The following is an 18,951-nucleotide window of genomic DNA, read 5'->3' on the forward strand; positions in this document are numbered from 1 at the left end:
CATCCAATAATCTAGATTTGGTTTAAAGTCATGCTAGGGATTTTGCAAACTAATTGCAAACCAAACCTATTTAATTAATCAATTAAACTCTTTAATTAATTAATTAAATCATATTTAATTAGGTGATAACTTGTGTATGTGTGTGACTTACTAGGCTCATCACTAATTGGCAATGAGACATGATATCAACTCTTAATATCATCAGAACTCTTTCTTACCATAAATGATTTCTCTAAATCATTTTATGAACCTCATGGACCATGGTTAACACCTAGCATATCATGCCATGGCCACCCAATTAGTAATAAGGTTTACCTTAAATGAACCTATAATCATATGTTACCATGCACTAGAATCTCTCTGTTACAAAATCCCAACTCAAGCTGGAGTCATGGTTTATGTCAAACTCCATTTGCTATGAATATTATGTTCTCTTTTAATTCCAGTTCTTGATTTAAAAGATTTTCTCATCAGAAACTCTTTTCTGAATAAATCTATCTGTCCTGGCGAGGAACTTGAAACATCAAGAACAATTAAATGAACATAGGATTTTATCTCTATTTACTTAGAGGAACAGATTCCATCTTGATCAACACCTACCTCCATATATAACCAGTAGGAGCCAACACATGCCCATATACCCATACACAGTACAAGTATGAAAGCAGTATCAAACTCAAACAACCTATATACAAGATAACTGTGCTATCTCAGGTCTAAAGATTATATGCACTGATATGATTTATGACAAAACATTGACAAGAGTAAACTCCATGTGCTTATCATAAGTGTCACTGGTTCGGCCTACTTATCATTTATAAGTGCCTATCATGTTTGTTATATGGCATGAGACTCACCATTCTATCTTATTTATATCTCATATAAATAACTTGGGAACAAACATGAATACAATCTTTCTGGATAAGTCATGTCCTTATTATGAAGTATCCTCGATTGTGAACCTATTTATGATACTTTGTGCTAGAAATATTGTCACTCATATTCTTAACAACTTAAGAATAATATTTCTAACAAAATATTAATGGACCTTTTCTATTACACATAAATATATTATGTAAACGGAAAAGTGGAAATGCCTTTTATTAATAAAAATATGTACAAGATACATACTAAATGATATGCTCTAGGGCATACTACTAACAATCTCCCACTAGCACTAGAGCCATTCATTACAATATCTTAGACCTATCTTCTCAAGATGTCGGTCTAACTGAGTCTGTGACATAGGCTAAGTGAATGGATCAGCCGGATTTTTCAGCTGATGTTATTTTTCTGCATGGCTATATCGCCTTGCCCAACTATATATCTTATAATGTGGTAGTGCCTTTCTATGTGTTTGGATTTTGGGTGAGACCTTAGTTCCTTAGCCTGTATGACTGCTCCATTGTTGTCACAGTGTAGTGGAACTGTTGACTCAATGGAAGGAACTACTGTAAGTTCTGTCACAAACTTCTTTATCCAAACAGCTTCCTTTGCAAAGATCTCGATGCAAAGAATATACTCACCTCTGTAGTGGAATCTGCAATGTGCTCGCTTGGAACTCTTCCAACCGATCGCACCTCCATTACAAATGAACACATATCCAGAGGTAGACTTTCTATCATCGATATCTGATTGGAAATCAGAATCAGTATAACCATCCAATTGCAAGTCTCCACCTCCATAAATCAAGAATAAATCCTTAGTTCTTCTCTAGTACTTAAGGATATTATTGACAGCTATCCAGTGTTCCAAACCTGGATTGGATTGATACCTGCTAGTCAAACTAACAGCATATGCGATATCCGGCCTAGTACACAACATTGCATACATTAAACTTCCAATAGCCGAAGCATATGGAATCCTGGCCATCTTATCTCTTTCTTCAGGTGTCTTTGGAGACATCTCTTTAGAAAGGTGGATACCATGTCTCACTGGTAACAATCCTCTCTTGGAATCAAGCATGTTAAACCTCTTTAACACCTTTTCCAAGTATAGAATTTGGGATAAACTAATTATTCTTTTCGCTCTATCTCTATAGATGCGAATCCCAAGAATATAGGTTGCCTCCCCTAAGTCTTTCATGGAGAATGTATTTGACAACCATACCTTTATAGTCGTCAACATACCTGTGTCATTACCCATCAATAGTATGTCATCCACATATAAGACAAGGAAAGTGATAGCACTGTCACTAACCTTCTTATATACACATGGCTCATCCTCATTTTTTATAAAACCAAAGGATTTAATGGCTTCATCAAAACGGATGTTCCAACTCCTCGAAGCTTGTTTCAACCCATAAATGGATCGCTTTAGCTTGCATACCTTGGAACCATCTTGGGATTCAAATCCCCTAGGTTGTTCCATGAAAATGTTTTCCAAGCTTGCATACCTTTTGACATCCATCTGCCAAATCTCATAATCATAGTATGCAGCTATTGCTAATAAAATCCTAATTGATTTAAGCATGGCAACAGGTGAGAAAGTCTCCTCATAGTCGATTCCTTGCCTTTGGCGAAACCCTTTCGCTACTAGCCTTGCCTTATAGGTCTCTACCTTTCCATCAGAACCAATTTTCTTCTTGAAAACCCATTTGTTCCCTATAGGTATAATACCTTCAGGTGGGTCAACAAGATCCCAAACTTGATTCTTATACATGGAATCAATCTCGGATTTCATAGCTTCAATCCATTTTGAATAGTCTATATCTGATATAGCTTCTTCATAGGTAAGTGGATCATCTCCATGCTCTACTTCTTCATGAGTAGACAACTCTTGTTTTTTTCATGAAGAAAACCATATCTCACTGGTGGGTGAGATACCCTGGTTGTTCTACGAGGAACAGCTGTAGATGTTTCATCAACGGGTATTGGTTGACTAGATGGATCTATATCCATCTGATCTGTCGGTTGGTCAGAATTCTCCAATTCTAACTCTATTTGCCTTCCTTTGCCTCCTTCTTGAACAAACTGTTGTTCAAGAAATGTGGCATCTCTACTTATCACAACCTTTTGTGAAGTAGGCAAATAAAAATAATATCCAAAACTATCTTTTGGATATCCAACAAATCGACCTTTTTCAGATCTGGTCTCCAATTTATCAGTGTTCAACTTTGTGATATAAGCTGGACAAACCCAAATCTTAACATGCTTAAGACTTGGTTTTCTTCCATGCCATATCTCATAAGGTGTGGAAGAAACTAATTTTGATGGAATCCTATTCAGAATATACAAAGCTGATTCTAATGCAAATCCCCAAAAGAAGATTGGCATATCAGTATAGCTCATCATACTACGTACCATATCCAATAGGGTACGATTTCTCCTTTCAGATACACCATTCACCGTATGCGTTCTGGAGGAGTCAGCTGAGAAACAATGCCATGCTCTCTCAAGTATTCATCAAATTCAGTACTCAAATATTCACCTCCACAATCTAATCGAAGAGCTTTAATATTCTTTCCTGTTTGATTTTCTACTTCAGATTTAAATTCTTTGAACTTTTTAAAAGATTCATGTTTGTATTTCATCAAATACAAATACCCAAACCTTGATTTATCATCAGTAAAGGTAATAAAATAATGAAAACCCCTCTAGCCATTTCTTTAAACGGACCACATACATCACTATGTATTAGCTCCAAAATTTTTTCAGCTCTTAGCCCTTGTCCAACAAAGGGTGATCTAGTCATTTTGCCCTGAAGGCAAGATTCACAAGTTGGAGTAGGCTCAGAGCCCAATGAGGATAGAATCCCCATTTTCTCCAATTTTGCAATCCTATCTTCTGCAACAGGACATAACCTTAAGTGCTAAATATGTTTTGAACTTGAGTTGGTTTTCACCATGGCATTGTATTCATTTAGATTGCTATACTCTGGCCAGTGGAAACACTTTCTTACTGGCAATGGAAACACTTTCCTGTTGGCAATGGAAACACTTTCCTTTGCCTCCATCAGCTTTAGTCTTCCTTTTCTATTTAGCTATTTTCTTGGAAGGACCAGGAATCTGAGGTTTCTTTTTCTTCCCTTCTTCTTGTTGGAATTTCCAGCAGAAGAAGATGCAACCAAAGCTACCTCTTTTCCTTTATTACCTGGCATATTTTTTTTTTTTTTGGGCAATAACCAGCATGTTAAGTAAACCAACTAAGGTGCATTCCTGTTTAGTCATATGGAAATTTGTCACAAAATTCCCAAAAGACTCAGGAAGGGACTGAAGGATCAAATCCGTTTGTAGTTGGAAATCCATGTTGAAGTCAAGATGTTCCAACTGCTCAATCAGCCGAATCATCTTGTGGACATGATCCCCAACATTCTGTCCCTCAGGCATCCTCATACGGAATAGCTGTCTAGATATCTCATACCTAGCATTCCTGCTGTGCTCACCATACAACTCTTGTAGGTGAAGGAGGATCTCACTCGCACTCTGCATGTTCTCATGTTGCTTCTGTAACTCATTACTCATGGAAGCAAGCATGTAACACTTAGCTCTCATATCATGCTCCTTCCACTTGTCCAAAGTATCATGTTCCTCTTGTGTGGCCTCTGGAGGTAAGGGACCAGGAACATTTGAATCTAGAACATATCCTATATTTTCAAGGTTCAGGACAAGTTTCAAATTTCTTAGCCAATCGCATGATTAGGTCCTGTCAACCTATTGTGATCAAGTATGCTTGTAAGGATATTGGATGGTGGTGGTTGTTTTGTGCTCATTTTTATCAGAAAATTAACTGCAGAAAATAACCAGATTAATTAGTAAATGTATCATGTAATTAACCAAAAAGTAGAAAACGGAAATCCTAGTTGGATGGATTTCTAGTGGGTGATTAAATTCTTATAGTTCTATTGATCATCCTCAGGTACATCCATTATTGGAATTACAATAAACTATAAGTGAGCAACTCCTTGCCCATCACATCTCATGTGAGGTTCAATCCTTTACCTAGCCCCTAATGCTCAAAATCTCAGGTACATCCATTATTGACTTATCTTGCATTAGTTGAGTTGATCCCATTGAGCCAGTAATTATGTAAATAATTTTAATGTCCTCAGGTACATCCAATATTGGCCACTAAACCATTTACATATTTACAACATCTCATGCTTAACAATTATTCTTAAGAAAATCTCTTAAATTAATTGCATCTCATGCAACTATTTAAAATTTCTTAAAATAATTGCCCCAATGGAGGGCCTATGTTATAATTACTTTAATTATAGCATTTCCAACTTAATCATTTGTTTGGAAGATTTTATAGTCATTCTAATTACTATTAAGGTCTCACTTTGCACATTATCCATTGAGCATGCATATATCACATAATTGCATACATTCCCATACATCTCATGCATTCATGGATAAGCAGTAAATATGGTATAATCATGGACTTTCTAAGGGATTCAATTCTGAGCCACTAAGAATTGAATCAGGGCATTCCTAGGTGCATTTCATTCATTCATTTTACAAGAGTTGCTGAAGGAGTACATAATCAACGCTTAATCTTGAATTCCTCCCATTGGTCCCACCAATGCTCTTGACCTCCTTGAACTTCTTGTAATCCAATATTACATAGTAATCCTTGGCATACCAAGGCGAATTTACAAGAACTTAAATAAATGAAATTACAACCCAAAAATTATTACAAACTTAATAATACATGCCCAAAATAAATTAAAATAAATTAATTAATTTACAATCCCAAAGAAACATAAAAGAAATAAATCCAATCACATTGGTCTTTTATAGTCCATGATCATCCATCATGCATATCACTATTTAACAATTAAATAAAACATACATACTTAAATTAAATTGAATATCTCATATTCAACTTAAAAATCCAGATTTGAATATGATTCAAATAAATTTAAAAATTCAGATTTGAATCTCATTCAAACAAAATTAAAAATTCAGATTTGTATCACATTCAAACAACTTTAAAAATTCAGATTTGAATCACATTCAAACATTTTTTAAAAAATCAGATTTGAATCACATTCAAACATTTTTTAAAAAATCAGATTTGAATTTTATTCAATCAAATTTAAAAAATCAGATTTAAATATGATTCAAACAACTTTAAAAATTCAGATTTGAATCACATTCAAACAACTTTTAAAATTCAGATTTGAATCACATTCAAACAATTTTTAAAATTCTGATTTGAATCATAATTTAATTGTGTGATTAAAACTACTAATTAAACACTTTAATTAGTCAAAGAATAGGCCTTAGATCATACAACAATTGCAGACTTAAAAGCCAAACCTTGAACCACCCATGGTAGCCAAACCATGCGCACCATTGATGGTCTTTTTTTTTCAAGTATGCCGCCACCTTGCTTTGCAACCAGCAATAATCTTTTGATCTCATGATCAAACACACAATTAAATTATATAATCAACAATCTAAATGGCAAATATAGTGGCTCTGATACCAATTGAAGGAACGAAAGCGTGAAAAACACAAGTTTATACCATTGAATTCAAAAATTTTCACCTAGGGTCACATGCATCATGCAAGATTTATTTTTATCTATTTGATTTTAATGATAAACAACATATTAAAACTCTTTTAATATGTTTTTGGATCTGTATTTGCCATTTAAGATTTTAAAATTAATCAGATTAATTCTAGAACCCTAGATTAAATCAATAACGATTACACTAACCTCTTGATGCACTGCAGCGTGTCTGCGCCTTTGAGATTCATCTTCAGGACACGAGATGTTGTCCCTCTAGCTTGTCCACACCAAGAACACCTATGGCAGCCCTTGAACAGCTTCTAAAGCCTTTTTCTATTAATTAGAAATTCAAGTTCTGCCTTTTAAGAGATTAGAGATGTAAACAGGACACCAGAAACAATTTCTAGTGTTCTTAATTCAAGGGATTGATGGCTAATCTCTTTGAATTGATGAGAGATGAAGAAGAATAGAGGGAGGGCTGCAAAATGGAGTGACCAAGGAGTGTGGCTGCTGGTTGTATTTTATTTTCTCATAACAACACTTAAATAGCTAGGTTAACACATTAAACCCTTGCCACATGTCACCCTTTGATTAGCTCTAGGTTTAAGTGACCCAATCACATCGTGCCAAGTGTCAAACCTATATTTAATCTTGATTTTAATCATCTTACATGATTAAAAAACATTTGGCAAGCTTATGTGTTATGCCATGTGTCACCATCTCATGGTGCCATGTGTCACACTATAAAATGACCAAAATGCCCCTGTGTCTTAATTTTGAGTTCTCAACCAAAAATAATTATTTTTCTTCTTCTAATTAATTTATATCAAATATAAATTAATTAATTAATCTCTATTAATTAATTTCTCATTAATTAAATTCATATTTAAACACTTTAAATATAAATTTAACTTATATTATACATCCAATAATCTAGATTTGGTTTCAAGTCATGCTAGGGACTTTGCAAACTAATTGCAAACCAAACCTATTTAATTAATCAATTAAACTCTTTAATTAATTAATTAAATCATATTTAATTAGGTGATAACTTTTGTATGTGTGTGACTTACTAGGCTCATCACTAATTGGCAATGAGACATGATATCAACTCTTAATATCATCAGAACTCTTTCTTACCATAAATGATTTCTCTAAATCATTTTATGAACCTCATGGACCATGGTTAACACCTAGCATAGCATGCCATGGCCACCCAATTAGTAATAAGGTTTACCTTAAATGAACCTATAATCATATGTTACCATGCACTAGAATCTCTCTGTTACAAAATCCCAACTCAAGCTGGAGTCATGGTTTATGTCAAACTCCATTTGCTATGAATATTATGTTCTCTTTTAATTCCAGTTCTTCATTAAAAAGATTTTCTCATCAGAAATTCTTTTCTGAATAAATCTATCTGTCCTGGCGAGGAACTTAAAACATCAAGAACAATTAAATGAATATAGGATTTTATCTCTATTTACTTAGAGGAACAGATTCCATCTTGATCAACACCTACCTCTATATATAACTAGTAGGAGCCAACACATGCCCATATACCCATACACAGTACAAGTATGAAAGCAGTATCAAACTCAAACTACCTATATACAAGATAACTGTGCTATCTCAGGTCTAAAGATTATATGCACTGATATGATTTATGACAAAACATTGACAAGAGTAAACTCTATGTGCTTGTCATAAGTGTCACTGGTTCGGCCTACTTATCATTTATAAGTGCCTATCATGTTTGTTATATGGCATAAGACTCACCATTCCATCTTATTTATATCTCATATAAATAACTTGGGAACAAACATGAATACAATCTTTCTGGATAAGTCATGTCCTTATTATGAAGTATCCTCGATTGTGAACCTATTTATGATACTTTGTGCTAGAAATATTGTCACTCATATTCTTAACAACTTAAGAATAATATTTCTAACAAAATATCAATGGACCTTTTCTATTACACATAAATATATTATGTAAACGGAAAAGTGGAAATGCCTTTTATTAATAAAAATATGTACAAGATACATACTAAATGATATGCTCTAGGGCATACTACTAACACCTGTGGCCTTATAGCATACCCCACCATGATTTCTACCACAAGTTTCACATTGGCGGGGAGGGTAGGAACTTTTGGTAGTTTGCTGACAAGATGGAGGAGGTCCCTGTCCTGAAAATCTTCACCTACCAGACCTTTTATCACCCCTGCTGTATCTCCCAAAATTCTTTCTCTTTCCAGTAGGACCACTGGAACTCTGATCTACTAACTTTCCCTCTTTCTCTTTTTCTGTTTTCTCTGATTTTTTTTTTCTCTGGGGCCGCTTCTAACTCAATTCTTTCTAATTCCAGTGCTTGAGAAATGAGCTCAGAGTAGTTAGTATGTTTGAATCCGACCACTTGTAGTCTGAGACTGGGCTTCAAGCTGGTTTCAAACCTTTTACATCTTTCCCTACTGGTAGAAAGGAGACTTCCAGCATAGTGGCTCAGGTGGGAAAATTCCCTTTCATATTCTGCCATTGATCTACTTCCCTGTTTTAGACTTAAGAACTCCTGTAACTTCTGGTCCACATAGGCATCTAGGACATATTTTTGTCTGAACTCCAGCAGAAAGTCATCCCAGGTTAGTACTGGAGGTTCCACCAAACTATGGGGAATGGTTTTCCTTTAGTCATATGCGTCCCCCCGTAGTAGTGACACTGAATACTCAAATCTGAGCTCCTCTATACAGTGTAATTTCTTGAACACCCTATCCATTCTTTCCAACCATTGTTCTGTCTCTAGAGGATCTACTGTCCCTTTGAACTCAGTAGCCCCATATTTAATCAGCTTGTCATACTGCCTAGTTGAAGACTGTGGTTGTACCACTGGTGTCTACAATGGGGCTTGAGTAGGCATGTTACCAGCCATCTGTTGGAACATTACAGCCATCTACTGAGCAAACTGAGCAAGAAACTACAGTACTGAGGGGACTGGTGCGGCTAATCCACTCACATTGTGAAGGGTTGGGGCTTCCCCTTGTACCTCAGCCTCTATTGATTGATCGACTGAACGATCCCCTTCTTCCATAGTTAATTTGAGGATATTATGCCTCCTGAATAAATAACACAAGGAGATTTCCTCCCGTTAGTGCATATTTATAATATATTGTACTGTATGTATCAAACCATGACATTGAGCAGTTGTACTATGAAGAAAGAATATTCAAATTACAGGTCAAAATAGAATTCTGGTTTCTTGCCTTGCCGAACTTCTTCCAATATCCTCTGATACTTCTGATCATTTTGAGCAGCCATTCGGATCTAATCAATCAACACTGGTTGTACATGCCATGCAACTGTTGCCTGCCCCACATCATTAATCTTTAAGCTGGCATGTAATGATCTCAACTCATGTACCATAGACAAAGGAGTAACCTGTAGACTTGCCATAGTTTTACGACTTAAGGCATTAGCCACCACATTAGCTTTCCCTGGCTGATAGTCTATCAGACAATCATAGTCTTTTATCAACTCTAACCATCTCCTCTATCGCAAATTCAACTCTTTCTGGGTGCCCAAATACTTCAAACTCTTATAATCTGCATAGATGTAGCATTTCTCTCCATACAAATAGTGTCTCCAGATCTTAAGAGCAAATACTATAGCTGTAAGCTCTAAGTCATGTGTCGGATAGTTCTTCTCATGCGGTTTTAGCTGGCGTGATGCATAGGCAATGACATTTCGATCTTGCATCAGTACACAGCCTAACCAATTGGGAGAAGCATCACTGTAAACTATATATTCTTTATCTGGTGTAGGTAAAGTCAGGACTAGAGCCTCAGTCAAACACCTCTTCAATTCATCAAAACTCTGCTGGCATTTGTCCGTCCACTGAAATTTCACATCTTTTCGAAGTAACTTAGTCAATGGAGATGCCAACATGGAGAATCCCTTCACAAATCTACAGTAGTATCCAGTTAAACCCAGAAAACTGTGAATCTCCGTGATATTTCTAGGTGGCCTCCAATTAAGGACAGCTTCTATATTGCTAGGATCCACCTTAATACCCTCTACCGATACTACATGCCCCAAGAAAGATATTTCTTTCAGCCAAAATTCACACTTTGACAATTTGGCATATAGTTGTTTCTCCCTCAAAGTTTGCAGTACAATGCATAGATGTCTATCATGCTTTTCTGCATTCCTCGAAGAAACCAATATATCATCTATAAACATAACTACAAACTGGTTGAGGTATGGTCTGAAGATAGTGTTCATCAGATCCATAAAAGCAGTCGGAGCATTAGTTAACCTGAATGGCATGACCAAGAACTCATAATGGCCATAGCGGGTTCTAAAGGCAGTTTTAGAAATACTTTGCTCTTGTACCTTCAGCTGATAATAACTTGATCTCAGGTCAATTTTGGAGAACACAGCTGCACCTCTCAACTGATCAAACAAGTCATCAATGCGGGGCAATGGGTATCTGTTCTTTATTGTCACCTTATTCAACTACTGATAGTCAATGCATAACCAGAGAGTGCCATCCTTCTTCTTTACAAACAACACTGGCGCTCCCCAAGGTGACACACTAGGGTGGATAAAGCCCTTGTCAAGCAGCTCTTACAACTACACTTTTAATTCTTTTAGTTCTGTTGGTGCCATTCTGTATGGCATTATGGAGATTGGGTCCACACTAGGCATAACATCAATCTCAAATTGCACTTCTCTTTTTGGAGGTAATCCTGGCAATTCATCAGGAAATACATCCAGAAAGTCACATATCGTAGGGATGTCCCTCAATGCTGGACTACCCACTTGGGTGTCTATCACATGCGCTAAATACGCTTCACACCCCTTCCTAATCATTTTTCTGGTCAGTGCAGCTAAAATGATGTTTGAAGGAAATAACTGCCTCTCCCCATGTATTACTACATCACCATACTGAGGAGACCAAAAGTGACTGTCTCTAGTCTACAGTCAATCATTGCATAATGCCTGGCTAACCAATCCATGCCCAAGATAATGTCATAATCTCTGAAGGGCATTTCAATCAAATTAAACAGAAAAGTGTGTCCTTGGATCACCAGAGGACAATCCCTATATAGTCTATTTACCCTGACCTCCTGGCCTAATGGTCTAGTTACTGGCACATCATAGTCCATTGGTACACACTGAATAACAGTAGAACACATCACACTGGCACTAACATATGAATGTGTGGAGCCAGGATCAAACAACACATATACATCTTGGTCAAGGATGGAGAAATTACCAGCTACTATGTCTGGACTACCCACTTGGGTGTCTATCACATGCGCTAAATACGCTTCACACCCCTTCCTAATCATTTTTTTGGTCAGTGCAGCTAAAATGATGTTTGAAGGAAATAACTGCCTCTCCCCATGTATTACTACATCACCATACTGAGGAGACCAAAAGTGACTGTCTCTAGTCTACAGTCAATCATTGCATGATGCCTGGCTAACCAATCCATGCCCAAGATAATGTCATAATCTCTGAAGGGCATTTCAATCAAATTAGAGAGAAAAGTGTGTCCTTGGATCACCAGAGGACAATCCCTATATAGTCTATTTACCCTGACCTCCTGGCCTAATGGTCTAGTTACTGGCACATCATAGTCCATTGGTACACACTGAATAACAGTAGAACACATCACACTGGCACTAACATATGAATGTGTGGAGCCAGGATCAAAAAACACATATACATCTTGGTCAAGGATGGAGAAATTACCAGCTACTATGTCTGACATTTCAGCCTCCTCCCTCTAGCGCATTGTATAAACTCTGACTGGTGAGCTACTGGGTACTGGCTAGTTAATAGTGCTTTGACTTCCAGGAGTGTTACCAGGACCCCTACCTTTGCCTCTTCCTCTACCAACTGGCTGTGACCCTCTAGGTGTAGAGACTTGGGCTGATCCCTCAAATGTAGCAGAAGGTCTAGATCGACGCAGACTAGTACAATCCTTAGCGAAATGTCCGCTCCCTCCACAGTTAAAACATACACCGGTGGCCTTGAAACAAACCCCACCGTATGTTCTATCACAAGTTTTACACTGCCATACTGATAAAGCTCCTCGGGGTGCTTGCTAGGTCTGCTGACCAGACCGGGGTGGTCTTTGGCCAGAGAATCTGCCTCTGCCAGATCTTGCGAGAGCTAGATCCTTCAGACTGTTTTCTCTTCCTTGAAACACTTTTAGGTGCTTGTCCAGTAGTCTTTTTAGTCTTCTTTTTCTCTGGCGTACCCTTCTTCACTGCCCCTTCTGATTCTATCCTTTCCAGTTCCAAGGCTTGTGAAATTAGCTCAAAAAAATTCTGGTGTCTGAATCCCACAACTTGCATTCTTAAACTAGGCCTCAACCTAGCCTCAAACCCCTTACATCTGTCTCTGGGAGTAGAGACTAAGCTTCCCGCATAGAGGCTTAGCCTTGAAAAGTCCCGCTCATACTCTGCTATTGTTCTATTCCCTTGCTTTAGGCTCAAGAATTCTTGTAATTTCATATCTACATACGCATCAGGAACCCATTTCTGCCTGAATTCGCTCAGGAAGTCTGTCCATATCAGCACAGGTGGCTCAATCAGGCTGTGGGGGATGGTCTTCCACCATTCATATGCATCCCCTTGCAGAAGAGATACTAAATATTCAAATTTTAATTCATCAGCACACTGTAGTTTTCTGAATACTCTTTCCATTCTTTCTAGCCACTGTTCAGCCTCCAGTGGATCCACAATACCCTTAAACTCGGTGGCCCCAAATTTCATTAATTTTTCATATTGCTAAGCCGAGGGCTGTAGCTGTGCTATGGGTGCTTGCATCTGAGCTTGAGGTGCCACATTTCCTGCCATTTGTTGGAAAAACACAGCCATCTGCTGTGCAAACTGAGCAGGAAACTGCAGCGCTGGAGTAGGAGCTGGAGTGGCTGACCCACTCACGTTCTGGAGTGCTGGGGCTTCCCCTTGAACCTCAACCTCAACAGATTGTTCCACGGAATGATCTCCCTCTTCCATTCTGTTTCTCAAAAATTTCTACTTCCTGAGATCAAACACAAGGAGGTTGACCTCCGTTAGTGCATATTCATGATGTAAATATGTCATATGTATCAATTAAAGACACTTGAGCAGTTATACTTATCAAAGAAATATTCATACACATAGTCAAAATTTATTGAAAAACAATGCTCTGATACCACTAAAACATGTCACACATCACCCTTCTGTAAGGCGTGACATGATCCCGTAGAATACCAAATGAACTACCGAACTTCATCTACCGATAACTCATTAAGTATCCTATAAGGGATTTTAAAACCATTTTCTTATATTTTGGAAGTGGTAAGCATTTTGGTAAGAATTAAAATCATTTATTCGAAGTTTTAAAACTACTTAAAATTTTTGTCCCATTTTATTTTTTCACAAATTTTATAAAAATTTCAGCGGAGTACCGTCTATATTTTGAGAAAACAGTTCTTCAAATACCTGAGAAAAACACTTCCAATGAATTTTTCCACAACTCCTAACCCAAATCAACTCAAAATTCTCAAATCAAACCACTTCAAAATAATTCCATTAACATTGCATTCAATAAAGCTAATTTACATTCATAAGTTTAATTTACATATATAAAATCCAAAAATAATATTATTATAATTTATAAATACAACTGCTTAACTTTACATTAATACATATGAACAATATTTATTTACATCAAACTAAATTATATTGGGTATAAAATAATACCTGTACAAAATCAGCGAAGGCTTTTCTAGTTCAGCAGCTCACTCTGCTGCTTTTTCCTTGCTCCTATCTGCGACAATAAAATAAGCTATCGCTGAGTATAAAAATACTCAGTGGTGCACAATAAAGATTTGAAATGCAGTACATAAAACATTCATTGATAAATCACAATTTAAATATTTCACAATTACATTTCACAAATTATCAAAACTCATTATAGCACAATTTTGGTCAAACAATTTAATAAATATAGTGTTGCCAATTCATACACAACTTAAGCCATGACGCAAAATTTCTAATCAATGCTGTGTTGTACACCACGACAAAGTGATCTACAACCCCACTAATCGAAATCAATGAGGGAGGTGGTTAGCTAGCTAATGAGTACTCATCCGATCTACAACCTCAACTGGTAAACCAGAGAGGAAGGAAAATAATCGATCTCACCCCATAAATGGAGGAGGAATAATAAGGCACTGTCATGAGAAATCTAATAAATTTCCAAAGTCATAATTTCATTCACAAGGTGGCAACACAATTCATGATTAACATCAAATTTTTATAAATCATACCAAATCAATTTTTCAATGACAAAATGCTCAAATAAGGTTTATTGTGCACAAACCTGACGTGAGTCGCCTCTAGGCCTTAACTCAGTCTCTCAGATCTTTCAAGTCTTTTTCAGCTAAAACACAAAATTTGTAATGTCTCAGTATCTTTACTTCATAACAATTCCAATAACTAATTCCAATTTGTTTAAACTTACATTCTTGAAAATTTTCATGTTGAGGTTACTATTCATGGTACTATTCAAGTAAAAATATTAACTTTCTTATACTTAAAAGGTATGGGAACTTCAACTATACTCACATACCACATTTTGATCACCAATTTTGTTGATTTTGGTTGTTTTCTCAAAACTTAGGTCTTTTAGGGAAAATTGCAAATTTTCAGTTTTGGTGTCCTGTTCTGTACTGTTCCATTGGTCATATTGCTGATAGAATTTGGCTAAGTTACCTTCATAGAATTTGTTCCTTATTATCTTAACTTTATTTCCCTTTTTAAATCACTCCATTTGGAGTTTTGTACCTCAAGTTATGGCCATTTGAACATGGCTGCCAGATTGGCCTAACCCAGATTTCTGGGCACCAAAACTAGTTCTGGCAGTTTTAAGTCACCAATTTTGGGTGGCTAAATGACTTGGTTAAGTGCATAATTTTTGTTTGTGTTCTTCATTAAAGTTTTAGGTCTATATCTAAGCTTTCCACTGGTAAAATTTCAGGTCATTTAGACCTTCCTAGCCCAAGTTATGGCCAAATGAACAAACGCTGTTCATTTGGTCATTTTTGTACAGGTCAGATTGCCTAAGTCCGGATTCGGTCAATTTGTTCACTAGGTTTTGGTCACTTTTTGGGCATGATTCCTAAATGAAAAATGTGTCATTTTGTGTCTAGTTTTATTCCCAATTGGCCTCACACCAATTGGGCTTGTAAATTTTCAGTTTTGGTCCCTAAAAGGGACCTTGGTCATGGTGCCTGCATACTGCCCACATCCAATCCGAATCTAAACCTAATTCTAACACTTCCAACACACATCAATTGGTCACAAATGACCATTTTGCATCTCCAACAAAGTCAAACACATCATTTAACAAATTTTCACATTTTTTTCTTCCAAACCGTAGGTGCTAAAACCCTAGCTACACTAGTTGTTACATTTAACCAAATCTAAGCATATCAACATCACCTCCACATTCATACAAGCTTGCCTACACTTTTAATCCAATCAAATTCATGCATTATCACAACAAATCCATGATTAATCCTCCAAAGTTGTTTTCATTTCATTTTAAGTTAACTTCTAAGTTCATTCATGCATTTAAACATAATAATTCAACTAGAAATTAAAAGTTTAGCTTACTAACCTCACTTTGAATTTTCACATCTTCAAAACTTCTTCCTTTCTTCTTCTTTTTATTGTCAAATTCTCTATCAAAACTTGAATTCAAGATTTAATGATGGAAGTTTAAATTTCTATGGTGGGATTTAGGGTTTGATCAAGCTCAAAATGAGCTTCCATGGAGTTTCTAAAGAGAGATGAAGGAAAGAGTGAGGACGGTAAGATTGGAAAGGAAGATGACAATGTTTTTCTTTTAATTTTTGTATATTTATCTTGCTTTTTGACTTAGTCAATTTCTATTTAATTAATTATTCTTTTATTGCATCATGCATGATGTCATGCATGATGTTACCAATTTCCACTTTTCCTTTTTCTTTTTTTTTTTTCTATTTATTTTTCCATTAGTTCTTTAATTTAATTCTTGATTTTTAAATATTCTTTTCTTCGATTTTATTTGACAGTTAGGTCAGGAGTCAGCTCTAGGGGTGAATTGACCAAATTGCCCCTCACCGATTCGACTTGGTTTGCAAATAATTTAATATTTCTTTCGGATCCCTGACCTAATTATTTGATTGGCTTAACAGTTCTTTTTCATGATTTTCTCTTTTCCACTATGTTCATAATAGTCCTAAGGACTGCAGCGTAATATTTTACAGTTCAAATTTTGAGTTTAAATCGACTTCGCAGTCCTTCCCGAGAAGGTCACCCATCGCTATGACTCTCGGCTCGTTTAACTTTTTATGTTTTATTTTTCTTATTTATACTTAACTAATTGGCAATTACTAATTATTTGTGTTCAGAGCTTATCTAGTTGTCTTAATTGTAGTTCTAATGCCCTCAGTTATCCGGACCAACACCGATCACCGGAATAGTAAAATATACCAGGCCATGCAAATAGGGGTGTTACATGGAAGCATAGGCGACTACCTTTCCCTCTTGCATCAATACACACCCTAACCCATTATGAGAGGCATCACTATAGATCACAAAGTCCTTTCCCAACACTGGCTGTGTTAACACTGGTGCCTCTGTCAACATAGCCTTCAACTTTTCAAAACTGGCCTGAAACTTGTCATTCCAGTCAAATTTGACATTCTTGTGTAACAACTTAGTCATTGGAGTAGTTATTAAAGAAAATCCCTTCACAAATCTTCTATAATACCCAGCTAGCCCCAAGAAACTTCTGACCTCAGTTGTATTTCTGTGAGGTTTCCATTCCATCACTGCTTCTATTTTTTTGGGATCCACCCTAATCCCATCAGCTGACACTATGTGTCCAAGGAATGCAATTTCATTTAACCAGAAGTCACACTTGGACAACTTAGCATACAGCTTCTTTTCTCTCAGGGTTTGCAGAACAATCCTCAAATGCTCATCTTGTTCTTCCATGGTCATGGAATACACCAAAATATCATCAATAAATACCACTATGAACCGATCTAGGTATGGATGGAAGATACGGTTCATAAGGTCCATGAATGCTGCTGGTGCATTTGTTAGCCCAAAGGGCATCACCAGGAACTCATAATGCCCATACTGGGTCCTGAATGCAGTCTTTGGCACATCTGCATCCTTCACCCTCAACTGATGATACCCTGATCTGAGATCAATTTTGGAAAATACTCCTGCTCCCTTCAACTGATCAAATAGATCATCAATTCTAGGCAACGAATATTTGTTCTTCACTGTCACTTTATTCAACTGCCGATACTTGATGCATAACCTCAAAGTTCCATCCTTCTTTTTCACAAATAGCACTGGAGCTCTCCATGGTGACACACTGGGGCATATGAACACCTTATCCAGTAACTCCTGTAACTGGATTTTCAGTTCCTTCAATTCTATGGGTGCCATCCTATAAGGAGCAATAGAGATTGGTGTTATACCCGACAGTATCTCAATAGCAAATTCAATTTCTCTTTCTGGTGGCAAGCCAGGCAATTCTTTAGGGAACACATCTGGGAAGTCTCTTACTATGGGTATGTCACACAGAATTGGCTTAGCCTACCTAGTATCCACCACATGTGCTAGGTAGGCTTCACAGCCTTTTCTCATCAGTTTTCTTGCAACTGTGGCTAACATGACATTGGATAAGAAATCTATTTTTTCCCCCACAACTATGATCTCATTACTCTCAGGAGTTTTCAAGGAAATCCTCTTCAGTTTACAATCAACCATTGCCTGATGACGTGACAACTAGTCCATTCCCAAAATTACGTCAAACTCATGTAAAGGTAACTCAATCAGGTCTGCCAAGAATTCATAGCCCTGAATTCTTAACGGGCAACCTTTATACACTTTATTCACCACTACACTGTGGCCTAATGGATTAGTGACCAGAATGTCTTGGTCACTCTCCCCTACTAGTATCCCCCTTTCTACGGGTAGGTTGATGTAGATGTATGAATGAGTGGATCCTGGATCCACTAATGCATGCACAGATGTGTTATAGAGAGAGAACGTACCCCTGATGATGTCCGGGGCATCTTCCTCCTCCTGAGGTCTTATGGCATAGGCTCTGGCAAATGCTCTGACCTCAGACCTCTTTGTTGGCTCAGATGCAGATCTCTGTGATGGTCCCACTGCCTCAGATTTGCTAAATTTCCTACCCCTTTGAAGTGTAAGAGTAGGTATGTCTGCTTGTGTTGGAGCAGCTATAGCAATTTTTCATGGACAGTTCCTTAACTGATGTTATATTGACCCACACCTTAAGTAGGCACCCGTCACTCTCCAACACTCCCCCTTATGCCACTTTAGGCGATGCGGACATGCAGAAGATGCTGGGGCTGGTCCCTAGTGGCCCTATCGTTACACTGTCTCTGCCTCAGGTTA

This window comes from Hevea brasiliensis, chromosome 6, assembly GCF_030052815.1.
Source record: "Hevea brasiliensis isolate MT/VB/25A 57/8 chromosome 6, ASM3005281v1, whole genome shotgun sequence".
NCBI classification, from domain to species: domain Eukaryota; kingdom Viridiplantae; phylum Streptophyta; class Magnoliopsida; order Malpighiales; family Euphorbiaceae; genus Hevea; species Hevea brasiliensis.